Here is a 20280-nt window from a genome sequence, read left to right as displayed (position 1 = left end):
GATCCCCTGAGTGTTCATAGCCTAAGGGCTTGTCCACACTTATAGTGCTGCAGCGGCACCGCTGTAGCGCTTATCAAAGATACTACCTATGCCGACAAGAGAGCTTCTCTACCTCCCCAAGAGGCAGTAGCTGTGTTGATGGGAGAAGCTCTCCCACTGACATAGCACTGTCTACACTGGGGGATAGGTTGGCATAACTATGTCACTCACGGGGGTGGATATCCCAACACAGTTATACTGACATAAGTTTGCAGTGGCTCAGTGGGGCCATGCTAGTAGTTACATAGGAGACCTTCTGGAACGTTAGGTGCTGCAGTAGGGGATGCTTTCCCCTGTGAGTCAGTAGCAAACTAATGCCACAGCGTGGTGCTAAGCTGCAGTTCTCACACCATGGTCCCTGGGCTCTTGGTGGTATGCAGTGATATTTCCATGGCAATGGAGAAGCTTGCACATTTGCGATGCGGTAATCCCATTGTCCTACCCAATTTTGACCCTGTATGCATCAGGTTGGAAGCCACATTCCCATGACAGTCTCTGCATTTGCTGCATAAAATCTGCTCAGGAACTGTCTTTGGTGTAAGTGCAACCCTGATCTAGTTCACTGCTGACACAACAATGTGAAGGGACAGCAAACACCCAAGAGAATAGAAACAACTTGTGAATAGGATAGACACAAGCCTGTTGAGAATCTTTGGGTTAAGTTTGGAGGTGAGAGCAATAAAGGTGATGTCGTGGTGGGCGTGTGCCACAGACCACCGGATCAGAAGGATGAGGTAAACGAGGCTTTCTTTGGACAACTAACTGAAGTTTCCAGATGACAGGCCCTAGTTCCAATGGGGGACTTCAACTACCTGGACATCTGCTGGGAGAGCAATACAGCAATGCACAGACAATCTAGGAAGTTTTTGGAGAGTGTTGGGGACAACTTCCTGGTACAAGTGCTGGAGGAACCAACTAGGGTCATGCGCCTCTTGACCTGCTGCTTACAAACAGGGAAGAATTGGTAGGGGAAGTAGAAGTGGGTGGCAACCTAGGCAGCAGTGACCATGAGATGGTTGAGTTCAGGACTCAGCAGACTTTGACTCCCTTAGGGAACTGTTGAGCAGGATACCCTGGGAAGCTAATATGAGGGGGCAAGGAGTCCAGGAGAGTTGCCTGTATTTTAAAGAAGCGTTATTGAGGGCGCAGGAACAAACCATCCTGAAGTGCAGAAAGAATAGCAAATATGGCAGGTGACCAGCTTGGCTTAACAGTGAAATCTTCGGTGAGCTTAAACTCAAAAAGGAAGCTTACAAGAAGTGGAAATTTGGACAGATGACTAGGGAGGAGTATAAAAATATTGCTAGAGCATGCAGTGGTGTAATCAGGAAGGCCAAGGCACAATTGGAGTTGCAGCTAGTAAGGGATGTGAAGGGTAACAAGAATGGTTTCTACAGGTATGTTAGCAACAAGAAGAAGGCCAGGAAAAGTGTGGGACCCTTACAGAATGGGGAAGGCAACATAGTGACAGATGATGTGGAAAAACCTGAAGTACTCAATGCTGACATGGTCAACTCCCAGACTGCTGCACTGGGCAACACAGTATGGGGAGGAGGTGAGCAGCCCTCAGTGGTGAAAGAACAGGTTAAAGACTATTTAGAAAAGCTGGATGTGAACAAGTCCATAGGTTCAGATCTAATGCATCCAAGGGTGCTGAGGGAGTTGGCTGATGTGATTGCACAGCCATTGGCCATTATCTTTGAAAATTCATGGTGATCGGGAGAGGTCCCGGATGAAAGGAAAAAGGCAAATATAGTGCCCATATTTTAAAAAGGGAAGAAAGAGAATCCTGAGAACTACAGACCGGTCAGCCTCACTTCAGTCCGCAGCAAAATCATGGAGCAGGTACTCAAGGAATCCATTTTTAAGCACTCGGAGGAGAGGAAGGTGATCAAGAACAGTCAACATGGATTCACCAAGGGCAAGTCATGCCTGACCAACCTGACTGCCTTCTATGATGAGATAACTGGCTCTGTGGATATGGGGAAAGTAGTGGATGTGATATATCTTGACTTTAGCAAAGCTTTTGATATGGTCTCCCACAGTATTCCTGCCAGCAAGTTAAAAAAGTATTGATTGGATGAAGGGACTATAAGGTGGAAAGAAAGCTGGATAGATTGTCAGGCTCAACAGGTGGTGATCAACGGCTTGATGTCTAGTTGGCAGCCGTTATCAAGCGGAGTGCCCCAGGGGTCGGTCCTGGGTCCAGTTTTGTTCAACATCTTCATTAATGATCTGGATGATGGGATTAATTGCACCCTCAGCAAGTTCGTGGATGACACTAAACTGGGGAGAGAGGTAGATATGCTGAATAGGAATAGGAATAGGGTCCAGAGTGACCTAGACAAATTGGAGGATTGGGCCAAAAGAAATCTGATGAGGTTCAACATGGACAAGTGCAGAATTGTACACTTAGGAAGGAAGAATCCCATGCACTGCCAGAGGCTGGGGACTGACTGGCTAAGCAGCAAGTCTGCAGAAAAGGACCTGGGGATTACAGTGGATGAGAAGCTGGATATGAATCAGCAGTGTGCCCTCGTTGCCAAGAAGGCCAACGGCATATTGGGCTGTATTAGTAGGAGCATTGCCAGCAAATCGAGGGAAGTGATTATTCCCCTCTATTTAGCACTGGTGAGGCTACATCTGGAGTATTGCATCCAGTTTTGGTCTCCCCACTATAGAAGGGATGTGGACAAATTGGAGAGAGAGTCCAGCAGAGGGCAACAAAAATGATTAGGGGGCTGGGGCACATGACTTACGAGGGGAGGCTGAGGGAACTGGAGTTATTTAGTCTGCAAAAGAGAATAGTGATGGGGGATTTGATAGCAGCCTTCAACTACCTGAATGGGGGTTCCATACAGGATGGAGCTAGGCTGTTCTCAGTCGTGGCAGATGACAGAACAAGAAGCAATGGTCTCAAGTTGCAGTGGGGGAGATCTAGGCTTCTATTTCACTAGAAGGGTGGTGAAGCACTGGAATGGATTGCCTAGGGAGGTGGTGGAATCTGCATCCTTAGAGGTTTTTAATCCCTGGCTTGACAAAGCCTTGGCTGGGATGATTTAGTTGGTGTTGGTCCTGCTTTGAGCAGGGGGGTTGGACTAGATGACCTCCTGAGGTCTCTTCCAACCCTAATATTCTATGATTCTAAGTAAGCTGGAGCAGAACAGTGGGAGCTGTAAGCAACAGGGGGGATCTGTACTCACAAATGTAAAAGCCCAAGCAGAGAATAGCCAAAGCAGATGCACGCCTCCCATCCACGGGAGTTTCTTTTCTTCCTTTCCCCATAATACTTCCTCCTCTTCTATCTCTTGTTAATGCACCCTAGCTCAGGGAAAGGGCAGAATCGGGGTTGGATGGCAGTTCTCCATGAGACAATCTCTAACTTACATGGTCCCCAATGTGATAAGTCTGATAAGTGCTGGGGGGTCATTGTGCCACTCAAGATTGTGGTGTCCAGCGATCACTCATAGATTTATAGATGCTAAAGCCAGAAGGATCACTGTGATCATCTCATCTGACCTGCATAGCACAGGCCAGAGAACTACCCCAAAATAATTTTTTAATAATTGCCTAAATTCTAAAGCACTCAGTGCTTAAGGAGCTTGTGAAAGATCTGCATTATCCTGTATCTGCTTCCAAGTGGCTGTGCATAACAACTACATTCCCTGGACTCTCTGTCTGGGAAGACCAGCTACACTAATGCTTTTGAATTGCCATTATGGATGACAATGGATAGTCATTTGCCCAAGGAAAAAAGTTTGTGAGTCTATAGTCTGGTGGGTAGCGTACTCATCTGGGTAGTAAGACAACTGAGTTCAAATCCCTATGCTCATGACTATTCAAAATTAGTTAGAAAACAACTTGAAAAAGCTCTGTTTTAGAATAGCCCAATGATTAAAGCATTCTCCTAAGAGCTGGGAGACCCAAGTTCAACTCCTGTCTCTAGATGGGGAAATTGAATTTGGTACTGCTGGTGTCCTAAGAACTGAGATAAATCTCAAACCAGAGCTGCCACTGTCATCTCCAGCCATTTCATGCATCTACTTCTCCATTCCTTTGTTTTTGTCAAAATGCCTGAAAGTCAAAACAAAATTTGGGGGGTCAAAACCTGTTCATCCCCAAAATTTTGAAAAATAACATTGGCAGCTCAACCTGAAACAGAGCTTTTATTTTTTTTTATTTTTCTAAATTAAAATTCTAATTAATAATGGGTTTGAAAAACCCATTATTCACCCAGCTCTAGTGAGCAGTGTGATTACAGCTGGTCTTTTCCCCTTCTCATCTATACTCTTCTGGCCCTGGGGCTTACGGTTCCATCAGCACACGCCAGCTTGTGTGATTCAGCAAAGCTCCATCAAGTCGCACCAGCTGCGGATCCATATGAGCATGACACTTGGAAAGATGTTCTGTCACAACAGAACGTACAGTGGTACAAATGGCGCTCACGTAGTCACACTTACTCTGTGCGGTGCTTGGTCTCCCATGAGTGGCTGGAGCACAGTGCTGTGAAAGTTTCCTACAGCCCCACCTTTCAGATCAGGAACTAGAAGCTCATGCTTTGAGATCTACAGGTGCTGCATTCAGTCCCCACTGTCGACAACGCACTTGGGAGTATTGCACAGTGCACACAGTGTGAAATGCTGCCCCCCCCATTGAAGTTCAGGGGACTTTTGCCATTGACTGATGTAAGCTCTGTGGCCTGAAGCCCTAGAGAATAGGGAGCTCATTACTGACACCTGTTGCTGAATAAGGAGAAGAGCGGCCAGAGCTGCTGGAGAACTGCAGATGGCCAGGGCTCTGTAGGGGAGGGAGCTCTCTGAATGGACCAAATGGACCAGACATCACTTGCATTTCAGTTGTGTGATAGTTTGGAGCATTTTGGTTAATATACACTTAAGTTCTGTATTTGTGGGCAATACAATGCCATTGTCCTTGTTGGGAAATGAAGAGATAAAAGAACTGCACCAAAGGTGCTCGGGCTAAGAGGTCACCCTGACCTGGACCACACTCAGGCACAGATAGTTAAGGAAGTGGACAAAGTGGCATGAGTGGAGCTCTTCTTTTCTCTGAGGAGTGCAGACTGTGTTGAGGGTGCTAAATACAAATGATTTCTCTCAAAGCAGCATCAAGACAGTGGATGACTTCGAGACAATGGGCTCTGCTGAGGCAACTCTGAGGTCTGGACAAGTAGTAGCACTGCAGATAACAGCAGCCTACCTGAGGGATGCTGGTGCTAGTTTTTGTACCCAGCATCACAGCTGAAATCTCTTCAGTGGGTCAGATGGCAGAGCCCTCAGAGACATGCCTGCAGCACTTCCCTTCAGGCTGGAGACTGACCTGCCAGAATCTTTGGCCTCCACCAACTCAGGACAAGAACTGCGAATGGGGAGTTGGGATGGAGGGACATGGCTAGAACGCTTCAGCCACTCACAAGTGCAAGAGGAGGGCTGAGCTTAGGTGTACACTAAGACACCCCGTGACTGGGAGCTGTTAATAGATAATGTTAATTAATTGGCTTTCCAGAGTTGATTCTCTTAGCAACATCACCTGGCAGAAGGACTGCACTTCAGTGGAGCCAGGAGTTGACACATGGGGTCTACCTCCACTGCAACTCTTCCCTGTGATTACCTGTGGTAATTTTTTGTGTTTTCATTCAGCTTTATAGGCCAGTAGCTTTATAGGCCAGGGCTCAGACTTGAGGGTTTGTCATGACTTAGGCTACATCTACACTATGATCTAGAACTGTGATTGCCAAGTGGGTTTGTTCTCAGGACGGTGAGCTAGTGCCACTGCTGCCCAGGCTACCATGGCTACACTGCAATTCTTAGTGCAGTCACTCAATGAAAGCTAGCAGGAGTACGTCTGCAGGAGCTGGGAATCACACCCCTAGCTCCAAGTGCAGACATAACCCCAAAGAGTCCCTCACTAACCAAATGAGCTGCATGGACGAAGTCAGTAATAGCTTCAGATAAGCTCCATTAATGAGAAACCCTGAAAACCAAACGATTCTGGGTTAATGGACCTCTGCATCCATGAGATGAGGCACTGCTGTTCATTGCTTCCATAACTCTGATGACAGGGAGAGAGGTAGGCTTGCCTCACAACGTGTCCTAGCCTGTGTTCCCAGGGGGCTTCCTAAAACAATAGCAATGCTGGGGCGGGCAGGGAAAATTGTAGAGCGGGCTTGGTTCACATCGCAAGTGAAATGCTTTTGGGAGTCCCCTCATGTTCTCTGTCACTCCTCAGCCCATTTTAAAAAAAACACACGGTTGGCGCCATGGCAGTTTCTGCTCGGGATGGACGCAGCACTGCAGTAACAGAGACATTGCCAGTCAGGACTGCGTACAACAAGAAAAGTGTGTGAGAACAACAGGGCATATCTGACAGTGTGGGTGTGAATTTAGGATCATGGTAGACTCGGCCAGGGTGCTGCGGGGGGAAGACCGAGGTTGCGTGGGGCAAATGTGCCCCGCAAGGGTCTGCACTCCCCTGTCTCTCACCAGTGGCCACTTTTCTAATCCCCAGATTCACTCAGCTAACAAAATAGCTTCCCTAAAAGCGACAGCTGAGTGACAGGAGCAAGGCAACCGCAGGCATGCCGATTGTGAGGGTGTCAGCCATACCTTCGGCTGCTGCAGAGGCAAGCACGTAGTTTGATGGCCTGTTCAGCATCTGTGCCGCTCTAGTTATTTCAACTTCATCATTTAGCCGGCATTAATGGATGCTGCTGACCCCCACAAGGCATTTCAGGCCACCTGTTCTCCCAGCCACTAGACCAGCAGGCCAAAACAATTCCATTCCATCCCCCTCCCCCACACACAGTTTTACTGATTTTTCATTTTGCTCCTGTGTAACTTTTGATTGGTCAGTTTAGTCACTGGGTGGGACTTAATTTTTTTTTAATTTAAACAAAATAAATGTTAAAAAAATATATTCCTTTTTCAAAAATGATAATTGAACACAGGAAATTTTTGCTTCAATTTTAATTTTTCAATTAAAAAATAGACAATTGAAAAAAAAAGGAGAAAAATTGCAAAACACAAAAAAGTCCTCCAATTTTTAAAACAAATTCACAATGATTGTGATGGTTTTTAATCTTTTTTCATTTTTTTGACTTTCTCTAGCCATGAATGGCTGAGGCCTCAATGGGCTACTGACGCCTCCATGGGATTTTTGATCCCACACAAGCACAAATATCCAGTAATGACTGTAGTTGCTTCAGTTCAAATACCAGTGAGTGTCCTTTACAGAGGGTTTCAGTGCATGGACACTGCACTGTGAAGTAGCTGTAGGCCTTTGATTTCAGGCCACTTATCTAATATCCTGGTGGGTGAGGTCCTGAACACAGCTGAGTGCCCTTAACTCCCAGTGACATCGGTGTGCTCTGCACAGGAGGCATGCAGCATGGTGCAGACTCATGTCCCCAAAACTCTATCATTTTGTTGTCTCCTTGAATCCTTTCCCCAGCTCCTTGTCTCTTTCTCAGAGGCCTGTAAAGCCAATGGCAGTGGATATCCTTGAGTTTGGGGACCTAGAAACATCTGGGCTAATCTTATCTTTTGTTTACAGGTAGCCTTGAAAACATGGAGTGATGAGCAAATAGCTTAAGGCTAGAAGGAACCATTAGGATCATCTAGTTTGACCTCCCATGTAAGGCAGGCCAGAGAACCTCAGCCAGTGATTCCTGCATCTGACCCATAACCTATGACTGCACTAGAGCATGTTATAACCAGCCCCGCTGCTGGCTCCTTCCTATATCTTTCAAACTCCAAATCAAGAGTCAGTGTCTTTGTATCTATTTGGCAACATTCTGCACCTTTGCCAAGTGCTTTGTGATGTTCATGTGATTTGATGTTACACAAACACCATAATGATGGCAGCATAACTATGAATGGATTCATTTACTATGCACCAAGCCCTGCAGAGAACCACAGAACCAACAGGATTATAAAGAGCCAAAGGGGAAACAACAAATGAATTGGATCTAAAACAATATTTACTGAAGACATTTTCAGCACACCAAACATTTTCTTGGCCAAAGTAACCCAGCAGCAGCGCAAGGAATAGAACCCAGTGAATAAAACTGCAGTGCATAACCCACTAACACTGTGCTACCCCGCCCACTTAGTATTATCAGTGTGATTACACTGGTCTACAATTTTTGAGAAGTCATCTGCTTCAGAGATAAAATGTGCTATTTATTATGTATTTTGATGTGCTGAATTCAAATATGACAATTAAAACAACTGATTGGCTACTGTTTCTAAGATATTTAAGTTTTTACATTTTATGTCTATGTATATTGTGTAGATAGTAGAGTTTTAATCATAAATTGTAAACCTAGGTCTTTTCATGTGTTTATGGTTGCTTTGTATGATAATATTTCACCTGTCCTGTTTATGTCTCTTTCTTACAGGCTGCAATAGGGGCACTGACGTTTCACTGAAATGGCCTGAATTTTTTTCTCAGGGTAACAGTTACAGGGCAACAGATCATTATCTCTCTCTCTCTAAAATAAAAGGTGCATCGGACTCTTTGTTGATGCACATGTGGGAGGAAGACATTATAGAACAAAAGTGCCTACAAAACTCTCATCAGACACCTGCTGGGGAAAACACAGAATAATGGGCTGAAAAAAGTTCTGAAATTCATTCCCAGCAGCAGAGGGGTAATAGGAGGGAAGATAATCTCCTGGAGATAACCTGATCCAGGAAAGCATGCTATGTCTGAAAAAGAGCTGTAATAGACTCAGCATTGTATCGTCTAAAGAATGATTGAGTTTGCAATAAATCAACCAGAATAAACGGGCTGGGATTTTTCATAAAGCTTACGGTATTTTGCCTACTTTGTTTTTTATTATTCTGTATAAGATTGTTATGGCACTTTCAAAAATTACAGGGCGGCAATTCTGAAACAAGAGAAGTGTGATCACTTTAAAGTTACTAATTTATGACAGATAAACTTCAAAAGCCAGATCCCCAGTTAATGTAAATTGGTGCAGCTCCATTGAAGCCAATGGCGCAAGGCTGATTTACATGAGCTAAGGACCTAGCTGTTGGATTTTAGATTTGGATGCTGATCCACATATATCTTTATCTCCTGAGTCTGCAGCACTGGGCTGAGAATATCGCATAAACAAGCTTCCTCACAGAGATGGTCAGAAAATATTGGGGGCGGGGGGTAGTTTCTATGGAAATTTTTGACTAAAACTAATTTCTTTTTATGTTTTCATTAACGTTTTCTGTGGAAATTTTCAACTTTTTTGGTAAAATAATTTGCCCCAAACCCAAAATATGTCAGTTTTCAGTTTGTTGATTCAATGCTGAAATTGTCCATGGAAAAGCACATACTTGTCATGAAAATTTTAATGTAATTGAAAACCCAATTTTCTGTCAAAAAACAGTTTTGATATAAAACTTTTGACCAGCCCTTCAGGAGATTTTCAGCATTTCCTGCTCCCTGTCAGACCAGGTAGATTGTCAGAGATCTTTGTCCTGGTATTTTAATACTCTGCTTCTGCTCCTGGTTAAAACCAGGAAGTTGCAAAGGCAGCTTCAAAAATGTGAAATATAGATTTTTTAAATCAGCTTCTTTGAAACTAAGTATTCAGGATTTAGGTTCCACTGGCAAAAATGTCAGGAGGGGGCCTGATTCACCAGCTAGGATTCCCTAGAAGAACGAAGTCAGAGCAGGTAGGCTAGCCCATGGCAGGGTCATTATGGCTTTGAGCTTTGTCAGCTGCTTTGCTCCATTAGCTTGGTCAGTTGCAACTCACAAGATCTCTGGCTTCTTCCAAGATCTGAGGTCTTGTAAATCTGAACTGTGGTCATCACCTATTTTAATGGAGTGCAGCAGCCAGAGTGGAAGGCATAGTTAGGCCATTTGGCTTATACCTTTGCCTGTTTGGTAGAGCGCAGGGCAGGTGGAAGGATGTTTTGCGCCCTAGGCGAAACTTCCACCTGGCATTCCCCCCCCCCCAGCAGCTCCCCCCCTCCGCCCTGAGGCACCCCTCCCGCGGCAGCTCCCCACCCCCCACCCCAGCTCACCCCTGCCCCGCCTCCTCCCCAAGCACGCCGTCGCTGCTTCACTTCTCCCGCCTCCCAGGCTTGTGTCACCTAAGCTGATTGGCGCTGCAAGCCTGGGAGGCGGGAGAAGTGAAGCAGCCACGGCGTGCTCGGGGAGGAGGCGGGGCAGGGGTGAGCTGAGGCGGGGAGTTCCCCTGCGTGCCGCCCCCCCTTGCTGCAGGCGGCCCTCCCCGCGCTCCACTGGCCCAGCTCCCTCTGCCTAAATGCCGTCGGCGACCGGGGTGGCCGAAGATCCGGCTGCCGCAGTCGCTGCTGAAGAAAATGGTTGAGTTGATTGTATCTAGTTTGCATATCAATTCCAGCTCAGCAGTCTCTCCTTGGAGTCTGTTTTTGAAGCTTTTCTGTTGTAAAATAGCCACCTGCAGGTCTGTCATTGAATGACCAGACAGGTTAAAGTGTTCTCCTACTGGTTTTTGAGTATTGTGATTCCTGATGTCAGATTTGTGTCCATTAATTCTTTTGCGTAGAGACTGTCCGGTTTGGCCAATGTACATGGCAGAGGGGCATTGCTGGCACATGATGGCATATATCACATTGGTAGATGTGCAGGTGAACGAGCCCCTGATGGTATGGCTGATGTGATTAGGTCCTATGATGATGTCACTTGTCCACACTTTAACCTGTCTAGATACAATCAACTTAGGCTTGAATAAGGACTGGGAATGGCTGAGCCATTACAAACATTGAATCTATCTCCCCTTGTAAGTATTCTCACACTTCTTATCAAACTGTCTGTACTGGGCTATCTTGATTATCACTTCAAAAGGTTTTTTTTCTCTTACTTAATTGGCCTCTCAGAGTTGGTAAGACAACTCCCACCTGTTCATGATCTCTGTATAGGGTGACCAGACAGCAAGTGTGAAAAATTGGGATGGGGGTGGGGGGTAATAGGAGCCTATAGAAGAAAAAGATCCAAAAATCGGGACTGCCCCTATAAAATCGGAACATCTGGTCACCCTATCTCTGTATGTGTGTATATATATCTCCTCAATATATGTTCCATTCTATATGCATCCGAAGAAGTGGGCTGTAGCCCACGAAAGCTTATGCTCTAATAAATTTGTTAGTCTCTCAGGTGCCACAAGTACTCCTGTTCTTTTTACCCAATTTACAGCTCCTTTGCTCTGCGGCAGCACCACAAAGCAGCCAGAAACCAGCAGTCAACCTGGCCTAGGAGATGGAGTTTTATTTATTGGACATTTAGATTGTGAAGAACTGCACTGAACGTGTTCTAAGTTCTCATCGTAAAGAGAGGTTTGCACTGGAACTGGCTCCACTTCTGAGTGAGTGAGTGAAGAATTCAAAGGGAGACTTACCCTAGTTAAGCCTCGTTGAGCATTTTCAGGGAGCCCACTTAGTCCTCCTGTTGTGGAGACTCGAACCAGCAGAAGGACTGAATTTTGTTTTGACAGGCTTCGAAAGATCTTAGCCAAGAGGGACTTTGTGCTGTAGCAGGAGCTGTCTTGGCCAGCATTGTAATGAAGAGTATGTATTTTTGTCTAAAATTTGACCTATTCTGATTAATTAGTGAAGCCCCTGCTGTCAAAATGCCATGGTTCCCCTTGGTAAGAGCAGGAGGCAGAAAAATGAGGAGGGCAGGATGGACATAAAGAAATACAAGGTTACAGTTATACAGAGCCTCAGAAAAAGACTGCATGAAGCAGACAGTGAGGAAAGACAGTTACCTTTTCGTAACTGGTGTTCTTTGAGATGTGTTGCTCATGTCCATTCCATATTAGGTATGTGTGCTCGCCACATGCACTGGTGACAGAAGTTTTTCCCTCAGTAGTATCCATAGGGGACCGGCTCTGGTACCTTCTGGAGTGGCATGCACATGCCGCAATATAAGGGGCATGATTGGCTCCCCACACCCTCAGTTCCTTCTTGCCAGAGACTCCAATAGAGAGGAAGGAGTGCAGGTCATGGAATGGACATGAGCAACACATCTTGAAGAACACCAGTTACGGAAAAGGTAACTGTCTTTTCTTTTTGAGTGCTTGCTCATGTCCATTCCATATTAGGTGACTCCCAAGCAGTACCCTTGGAGGTAGTTGGAGTTCACGACGTGTAGATTGCAACACAGCTCTGCCGAACCCAGAGTCGTCTCTGGCCTGCTGAGTGAAGGCATAATGCACCGTGAACATGTGAACCGAAGACCACGTCGCAGTTCTGCCAATGTCCTGGATGGGAATGTGCGCCAAGAAGGCCGCCAAAGATGCCTGAGCTCTGGTCGAGTGGACCCTCATGATCAGCGGTGGTGGGACCTGTGCCAGCTCATAACAGGTCTGGATGCAGGAGGTGATCCAGTTGGAAATCCTCTGAAAGGACACTGGAAGTCCCTTCATCCTGTCTGCTGTCGCAATGAAGAGATGGGTCGACCTGCGGAAAGGCTTGGTATACTCCAGGTAAAATGCCAGGGCCCCTCTGACAACTAGGGGATGCAGCCTTCTTTCCTCACTAGTGGTGTGCGGCTTGGGGCAAAACACCGATAGGAAGATGTCCTGGTTAACATAGAAGGAAGACACCACTTTCAGCAGAAAGGCCGGATGTGGTCGCAGCTGAACCTTGTCCTTGTAGAACACCGTATACGGTGGCTCTGATGTCAGGGCTTTAATCTCTGAGACTCGTCTTGCCAACATTACCACTACAAGGAAGGCAACCTTCCATGACAGGTGGGAACCACAGCAGGAGCCCAACAGCTCAAAAGGCGGGCCCGTGAGCCTAGAAAGAACCAAGTTAAGGTCCCACTGTGGGACAGGAGCCTGGACTGTTGGGAAGAGTCTCTCGAGGCCTCTCAAGAATCTGACCACCATGTCATGAGAGAACACCGTCAGACCTTGGATTGGTGGGTGGAAGGTAGAGATGGCCACAAGATGAACACTGATTAAGGAGTGTGCCAGACCCTGGTTCTTCAGATGAAGCAGGTAGTCTAGGATAGACTGTACGGATGAGCGTGATGGAGAGATACCGCGCTCGGATAAAAGTGGGAAAACCTCATCCACTTGGCCAGGTAAGCAGCTATAGTGGAAGGCTTCCTACTTCCCAGGAGGACCTGTTGGACCTCATCAGAGCAGGCCCACTCCTCCGGGTTCAGCCATGCAGCATCCACACTGAAAGGTGGAGGGGGGAGAGGTTGGGATGTAGGAGACGTCCATGGTCCTGAGACAGCAGGTCCAGTCGGTTGGGCAGGGGCCAAGGAGGGCTCATTGCCAGGTTTATCAACATGCCGAACCAGTGCTGGCACAGCCATGCTGAGCAATCCCAATAACTTGTGCCTTGTGTCTCTTGATCTTTGCCAGGACCCTGCTGATGAGCGGAATCAGCGGGAACGTGTACATCAGGCTCCCTGACCACAACAGGAGGAAGGCATCGGAGGTAGAGTCCTTGTTCAGGCCCTGCCAAGAACAAAACTGATGGCATTTTCTGTTATGTCTGGTGGCGATCAGGTCCATTTGGGGTGACCCCCACCTCTAGAAGATCATGTGGTGAGAGGAGAAGGACTCGCTGGGGTGATCTGCCACTGTGTTTCTGATGCTGGGGAGATGACAAGCTTTCAAGTGGATCTCATAGCTGATGCAGAAATCCCACAGACAGAGTGCCTCTTGGCATAGAGCTGGCGAGCGCACTCCCCCTTGCCTGTTGATGTAGAACATCAAGGCTGTGTTGTCCATCAACACTCTCACCACTTTGCCCATCAGGTGCGGTAAGAAGACTTCACATGCCAAGTGGACCGCTCTGAGCTCCTTGACGTTTATGTGAGATGTTATCTCCTCTGGGGATCACATGCCCTGAGTTTGGAGGTCGCCGAGATGCGCTCCCCAGCCGAGGTCTGGGGCGTCCGATATCAACTTGATCAAGTGACAAGGACTGTCGAATGGAACTCCTTCCAGGACTGCTCTGGGGTTGGTCCACCATTGCAGCGAGGTAAGTATCGTCGGTGGGATGCTAATGATCTTTTCCAGGTGATCTCTGGACTGGGAATAGACCGTCACCAGCCACTGCTGTAAGGGCCACATCCGGAGCCTGGCATGGCGGATGACATGTGGCCCAGCAGGCACAGGCAAACTCTGGCTGTGGTCAGGGGGAACATGGAGACTCCTGCGATGAGCTCCACCAATGCTTGGAACCTCTCCTGCAGCAGAAACACTCTGGCACACCTGGAGTTGAGTACCACTCTGATTAACTCTATCCTCTAAACTGGAACTAACATCGATTTTTTGTTTACCAGCAGGCCCAGGGATCGGCACGTGGCCTACAGCACCGTGACATCCCTTTGGACTTTGGACCTGGATTGGCCTTTGATGAGCCAGTTGTCAAGGTATGGGTAGATCTGGATACCCCAACGCCTGAGGTAAGCGACTATCACTGACATGCACTTGGTAAACACCCTTGGTGCTGGTGCTGGGCCGAATGGGAGGACCACAAATTGGTAATGGTCGGGTCCCACCGTAAATCATAGGAAGCGTCTGTGACCTTGAAAGATCGCTATGTGGAAATATGCATCCTGCAAATTGAGGGCGGCATACCAGTCTCCTGGATCCAGGGAAGGGATGATGGAGGCCAGGGAGACCATGCGAAACTTCAATTTCTTTAGGTATTTGTTGAGGTCTCGCAGGTCCAGGATGGGCCATAGATCACCTTTGGCCTTTGGGATTAAAACCCCTTGTTCCTGTACTCGTGAGTAACCTCTTCCACCGCACCCAACTGCAGCAACCCTGATACCTCCTGCACAAGGAGACTCTCGTGAAAGGGGTCCCTGAAGAGGGACAGGGAAGGGGGGTGAAAAGGAGGGGTAGAAAGAAACTGGAGGGTATAACCCTGCACCACTGTATTGAGGACCCAGCAGTCCAAAGTTATAGTGGTCCATGCAGGGAGGAAAAAATAAAGGCTGTTGGAGAAAAGCAGGAAAGATGGATCCGGGGTATAGTCCGGTAGATTGCCCTTGGGCGCACCCTCAAAACACTCACTTGCCACCTGCTTATTGTGGGTCGAGCCCACTTGGGTGGAGGGCAGAGATGGGTGGCTCGGACAGTGCTTGTTAGCCCCTACTCTTTTTATGGGGTGGCTCCTGCTGGGGTTGGATACCTTGGCCCTAAGATTGCTGTGGTTTGAACTGCTTACAGGCTGGACCAGGGATGTATAGCCCTAGAGTTTTCAGGGTAGTGCGGGAGTCTTTTAGTACATGCAGCTTACTGTCCGTCTGCTCTGCAAACAGGGCCTAGCTGTCGAAGGGGAGGTCCTGCATTGATTGCTGAGCTTCATTCAACAGGCCTGAGAGGAACAGCCAGGATGCCAACCGCATGGAGATGGCCGACGCCATAGTGCGAGCTGCAGAGTCCACCGCGTCTGAAGCTGCTTGGAGGGCTGCTCTGAACGCAGCCATGCCCTCCTCGAGGATTGCCCGGAATTCCTTCCTGGACCTTTTGGGAAGCGAAAGCTTGAACTTGGCCATAGCCTGCCACATGTTATAATCGTAGTGACCAAGGGTTCCAAGGGGTCAGGCCACCGGCCACTGGCTTTGGGGTCGGTTGTGGTGCTGATGATGTAGACAGTACCACCGGTGCTGAAGCTTGTCCCGATGTCAACGACTTCAGCTCAGTGCCGGAGTCGGAAGCGGAGTGGTCACTGTCAGGTGACCATGATCGGGTGGACCGGTGGCCCTTCTCTGTGCAGTGCCAGCCACTACATCCCAACATAGACCTGTCCAATCGAGACAAGTTCCTCGAGCGAGACCTCAGGGACCAGTGGCGTTCGGCGGATCAGCGCTGGTAATCCGGCGATCTACACCTCACGCTGCTTAACTGGTACCAGGATCTAGAGTGGGACCAGGAGCTGGAGCGGGCTGGTCATCAGGAAGATCTCCCCAACCATGGGGATCCGTGTCTCAATGACAGGTGTTGGCAGGTCGGTGACTCATGGCTCCACTCAAACGATTGGTCGCGTGATCGGTGCCAAGGCGTTGGAGACACAAAGGACTGGTCTCGATGCTCTTGCCAGCAGGTGCGTGCCTCCATAGGTCTGTGCCAGGTTGCCAGTGAGCTGCGCCTCGAATCCCACTGTCAGTGCCCAGGGCCCAGAGACCGAAGAGGGCTTTGCTGAGCTTGCCTCCCTTCTTCCAAGGCGTGACGGCTTCGTGTGGGTGAGCGCTGGCAGGACGTTCCCCACAATGGGGAGTGGTGCCGCTGAGCTGGGGATACACAGGGAAGTCCCAAAGTGGGTTTATCCCTTGACTGGGGTACTGCTGGAGCCAGTATGGGTGGCACCAGTAGCATCACTGGCAACCGGTAGTGTTGGCGGGACTTCGAGTTGACGGAGGCCCTCTTCACTGTCCGGCGTGGCAGGCATGGTACGGGATGGGCTAGACTGCTCAACTTGAGCTGGGGCCTGACTCCCTGACCGAGGTGCTGAGCCACCCAGCATGGGTCTTGTCTCTCCTCTGGCCCTCTCCTTTTCCTTACAGGAAATGGGAGATCTTCCCTCACAGTCCTCTTCGGCTTCTTGGCTGGATCCAGGAAGGAAGATCAGTGCCGGCTCGTAGATCGCACTGGCGGGGCGCTCCGCACTGATGCTGTGGTTCTTGGGGCCAAATCAGATCTCTGTTCTAGTGCCAGGGTCAGTGCTGGCTCCATCAGGAGTGCCCTGAGATGGATGTCACTCTCCTTTTTTGTCCAGGGTTTAAAGGATTTAAGATGTGACACTTGTCGCTTATGTGTCCTTTGCCCAAACACCTTAAACAACTACTGTGTGGGTCGCTGATGGGTATAGACTGCTTACAACAGTCACAGGGCTTAAATCCTGGGGATGAGGGCATGCCCCTTTCCTAGGCTGAATACCATCCGGGACTGACTAAATTAGAACTAACACTAAGGGAACTATTAACTATTAACTATGTACAACTATTTTACAGGAAAACATTCATAAGAAACACTGAACAACGTGCAATGCTACCCGAAGCAGCAGACATTCCAGCACCATCACTGGCAGCAAGAAGGAACCGAGGGTGGGAGGAGCCGGCGGTGCCCCTCATACCCCTTGAGCAGGGGATTGGACTAGATGACCTCCTGAGGTCTCTTCCAATCCTAATATTCTATGATTCTATGATATTGCGGCATGTGCGCACCAATCCAGAGGGCGCCAGAGCCAGTCCCCTACAGATACTACTGAGGGAAAAACTTCCAGCACCAGTGCATGTGGAGACCACACCCACCTAATATGGAATGGACATGAGCAAGCACTTGAAGAAGAACTGAGACAATCATGAAGTAAAATGGGCACAAAAATAGCCAGAGACCGAGGGCTACCTTCTGCTGCATGGGTATAAGTTAGGGTAATATTTAGCCCCAAGTGTGACAGTTGGAATTTCACTGGAGGGGAGTTAAATTTGCTAGCAGTCCACACTGAAACTGTGTAAATGGAAGTGCCAGGGAAGGGGAAGGAGGTGTGTCCCTGTTGATGTGATGTGAGCCCGTCAGAGGAAGGGAAGGAGTCCAGAGATTGTTGTTGCACTTGTTGCATGAAGCACTGACGTGTCTAGCTTTGTGCAATGCACAGCAGGGGAGGAGAAGTACCTCAGTTTCTGATGGATCTGGACTGTAATTTCATGTGACAGCCGGACTTGGAACTCAAACACTTCCTTCGTCATGAACACAACAAGGACAAAGCCAGCTGCAGCCTTTCATCTGACTTCGTAAATGTCACCATGTGGGAATATGGATCTGCATTTCCAATAATGTCTGAATCAATAGCCTGAGGATTTAGGGCTGGTGCATGTGCTTATGGAGCTTGTAATTCTTGATAAAGCTTGTTTGAGTATGAGTGCATCAATTTACATTTGTCTTCCCAGTATATGTAACCAAGCCTTTTAGATAAAGCAGCTGTTTGGAGGTAGTTTCCTGCCCTCTGAGAGTTTCAAGCACAAAATGTAAATCGATTAACCTTGCACTTCTTTGATGTTATTTCTTGCCACGTTTGCTGATTTCTGGAGTTGTTGTGTTGAGACAAGTGTCTTCTCAGCCCAGCTTCTCTTTCTAACTGACCCTGGGTCAAGTCCAAGTGCTAACACCGTGAAGTCACATTTATCATTCCCATGGCAACCTACTGTGATGTTCAGATGGGCTTGAATCGAAACCTCAGATTCACACACCTACAATGCTTGGGAGCATTCTGATCTGCACTGGCACTTCACTACTGGACCTTGTCTCTAGAAGAGGATGAACTAAGACCACCCCAATCCTACCCTTTTGCCCCAAATGTTAAGAAAACCTGGATCCAGATCCCAGCTTTGTGGCTCCAGCTAATCTCTTTTAGATGTTACAAGCAAAGGATTATGTAAGAACTACCCTGCAGTTAGGGCTGAGCAGAAGGGGCAGCAGAGCTATGTGTGGGGACTGTAGAGGAACGATGTTGTTTCTATAATAAATCTTGTTACAAAAGGAGCATAGACAATGACTATCCAAGGGAAACAAGGTGAGGGAGGTAATATCTTTTATTGGACCAACTTCTGAAGGTCTGGAGAAGAGCTTTGTGTAAGCATGAAAGCTTGTCTCTCTCACCAACAGAAGTCAGTCCAATACAAGATAGTCTAAGGTGACCAGACGAGAGGAAGAAAATATCGGGACAAATGGGGAGGGGGGGTCCATCGGTGGAGCAAAAAAAAAAAAAAGCCGAGTGCTGCCGGCAGAGCGAAATACTGGGACAAATTGCCTCCTGACCAAAGATCGGTCGGAACGCGGGACAAACACCTAAATATCGGGATGATCCCGATTTTATTGGGACATCTGGTCACCCTAAGATAGTCCCTCTTCCCCTGCTTGTATCTCTAATGTCCTCGGACCACAATACTGCAAAGCCCTGGGAAAGCCTTGTGAATCAATAGTTTATGGAAAATTCTTGGGCCAGGTCCTAAACTGATATAAACCAGCATGACTCTTCTGGCACTATGCTGCCAGCCAGACCAGCTGAAACCTCCCCACTATGCATCCCTTGGAATCTCTCTTTAGCATTGGGGGGCAGAATGTAAAGAGATTCTGCACAAAGGAGTGAGACCAAAACAGGTGAGAGCAAATCGAAACCAGAACTAAGCTTAACCCAAAGGGGAGACAGTATGTGTGACACCCCGGCACCCCCTTATTAACCATTGTCATGTAATTAGGATATGCTTTGCACAAAGTATGCCTTGTGAGGTATCATTCTAAAAGTCTTGATCTGCTAGACATTAATATCTCGTTGGATTGTATGTGCTATCATTGTATGTGAAATTATGACGTTTGGCTATGTATGTGTTGCTGAAACATGTTGTGAGGTTGAAAACACCCACAAGCAGCCTTTCAGGTACAACAGTAAAAAGGCCAAACAATGTTAATGGCTTATTGAGGAAATGCACACAAGCACAAGGATTAACCCAAGAACTGCGTACAATAGAAACCTCTCAGAGATAGCACTACACAATGGGAACTGCTTGAGCAAGGTCACAACAAAAGAACTTTCCAGCAAGTGGGAAGAAGACATAAAAGGGGGAAATAACATCATGATGGTGCCTCACTCTCCCTACAACAATTCACCTGGAAATACCTGAGGAACAAAGACTGAACTGGGGAAAGTGATGGTCCCAGGCTAAAGGGATTTCTAGCCTGTATATGAAAACCTGGGAAACCCAAGCTGCAAAGCAAAGGCAACTCATGCCTTAAGAATCTGCCAGCCTGTTTATCACTCAGGGTGAAAATGTGCTAATTCATATCCTACCTATCTAGTATGTTAAGCTCAGTTTGCATTTTTGTTTATTTACTAGGTAATCTGCTTTGATCTCTTTGCTATCACTTATAATCATTTAAAATCTATCTTTTTGTAGTTGATAAACTTATTTTATGTTTTAATCCAATCCAGTGTGCATTTGACTAAGGTGTCTGGGGAAAATCTCAACTTGGATACCACAAGTGTGCATAGTCCTCTTCCATAGAGGGAGAGGTGGACCGGGTATTAAACCCATATACTGGGCAGATTTGACCAGGGCAGGATGGTACTGCTCTGGGGTCCTAGGCTAGGAGGCATGTAATTGCAGCTCGGTGTGTCCCTACCTGTGTGAATGCTGGTGAAAGTGCAGGCTGGAGGGCTTTGCAGCTTGTCACAGCAGCACAGTGTGAGAGGCTGGTGGGTCAGA

At 47.7% G+C, this 20280-nt stretch overlaps 1 long non-coding RNA gene across 2 annotated transcripts in view; it reads left to right on the top strand.

Moving 5' to 3' along the window:
- The window catches only part of LOC135973250 (uncharacterized), a 250415-nt gene extending 230414 nt beyond the window's left edge, over positions 1-20001 (top strand). The window contains exons 1-2 of one of the 2 annotated variants that reach the window (XR_010590051.1): positions 15271-16736; positions 17032-20001. This is a non-coding gene — a long non-coding RNA (uncharacterized LOC135973250). Of the gene's footprint in view, positions 1-15270; positions 16737-17031 lie in introns of those variants that run through there. The other variant, XR_010590050.1, reaches the window with a different exon arrangement.
- The last annotated feature ends 279 nt before the right edge of the window (positions 20002-20280 follow it).

The sequence above is a fragment of the Chrysemys picta genome, chromosome 8 (genome assembly GCF_011386835.1).
Source record: "Chrysemys picta bellii isolate R12L10 chromosome 8, ASM1138683v2, whole genome shotgun sequence".
Lineage (NCBI taxonomy): Eukaryota > Metazoa > Chordata > Testudines > Emydidae > Chrysemys > Chrysemys picta.
The sequence above is the reverse complement of the archived record's forward strand: the minus strand, read 5'-3'. Positions and strand labels throughout refer to the sequence as shown.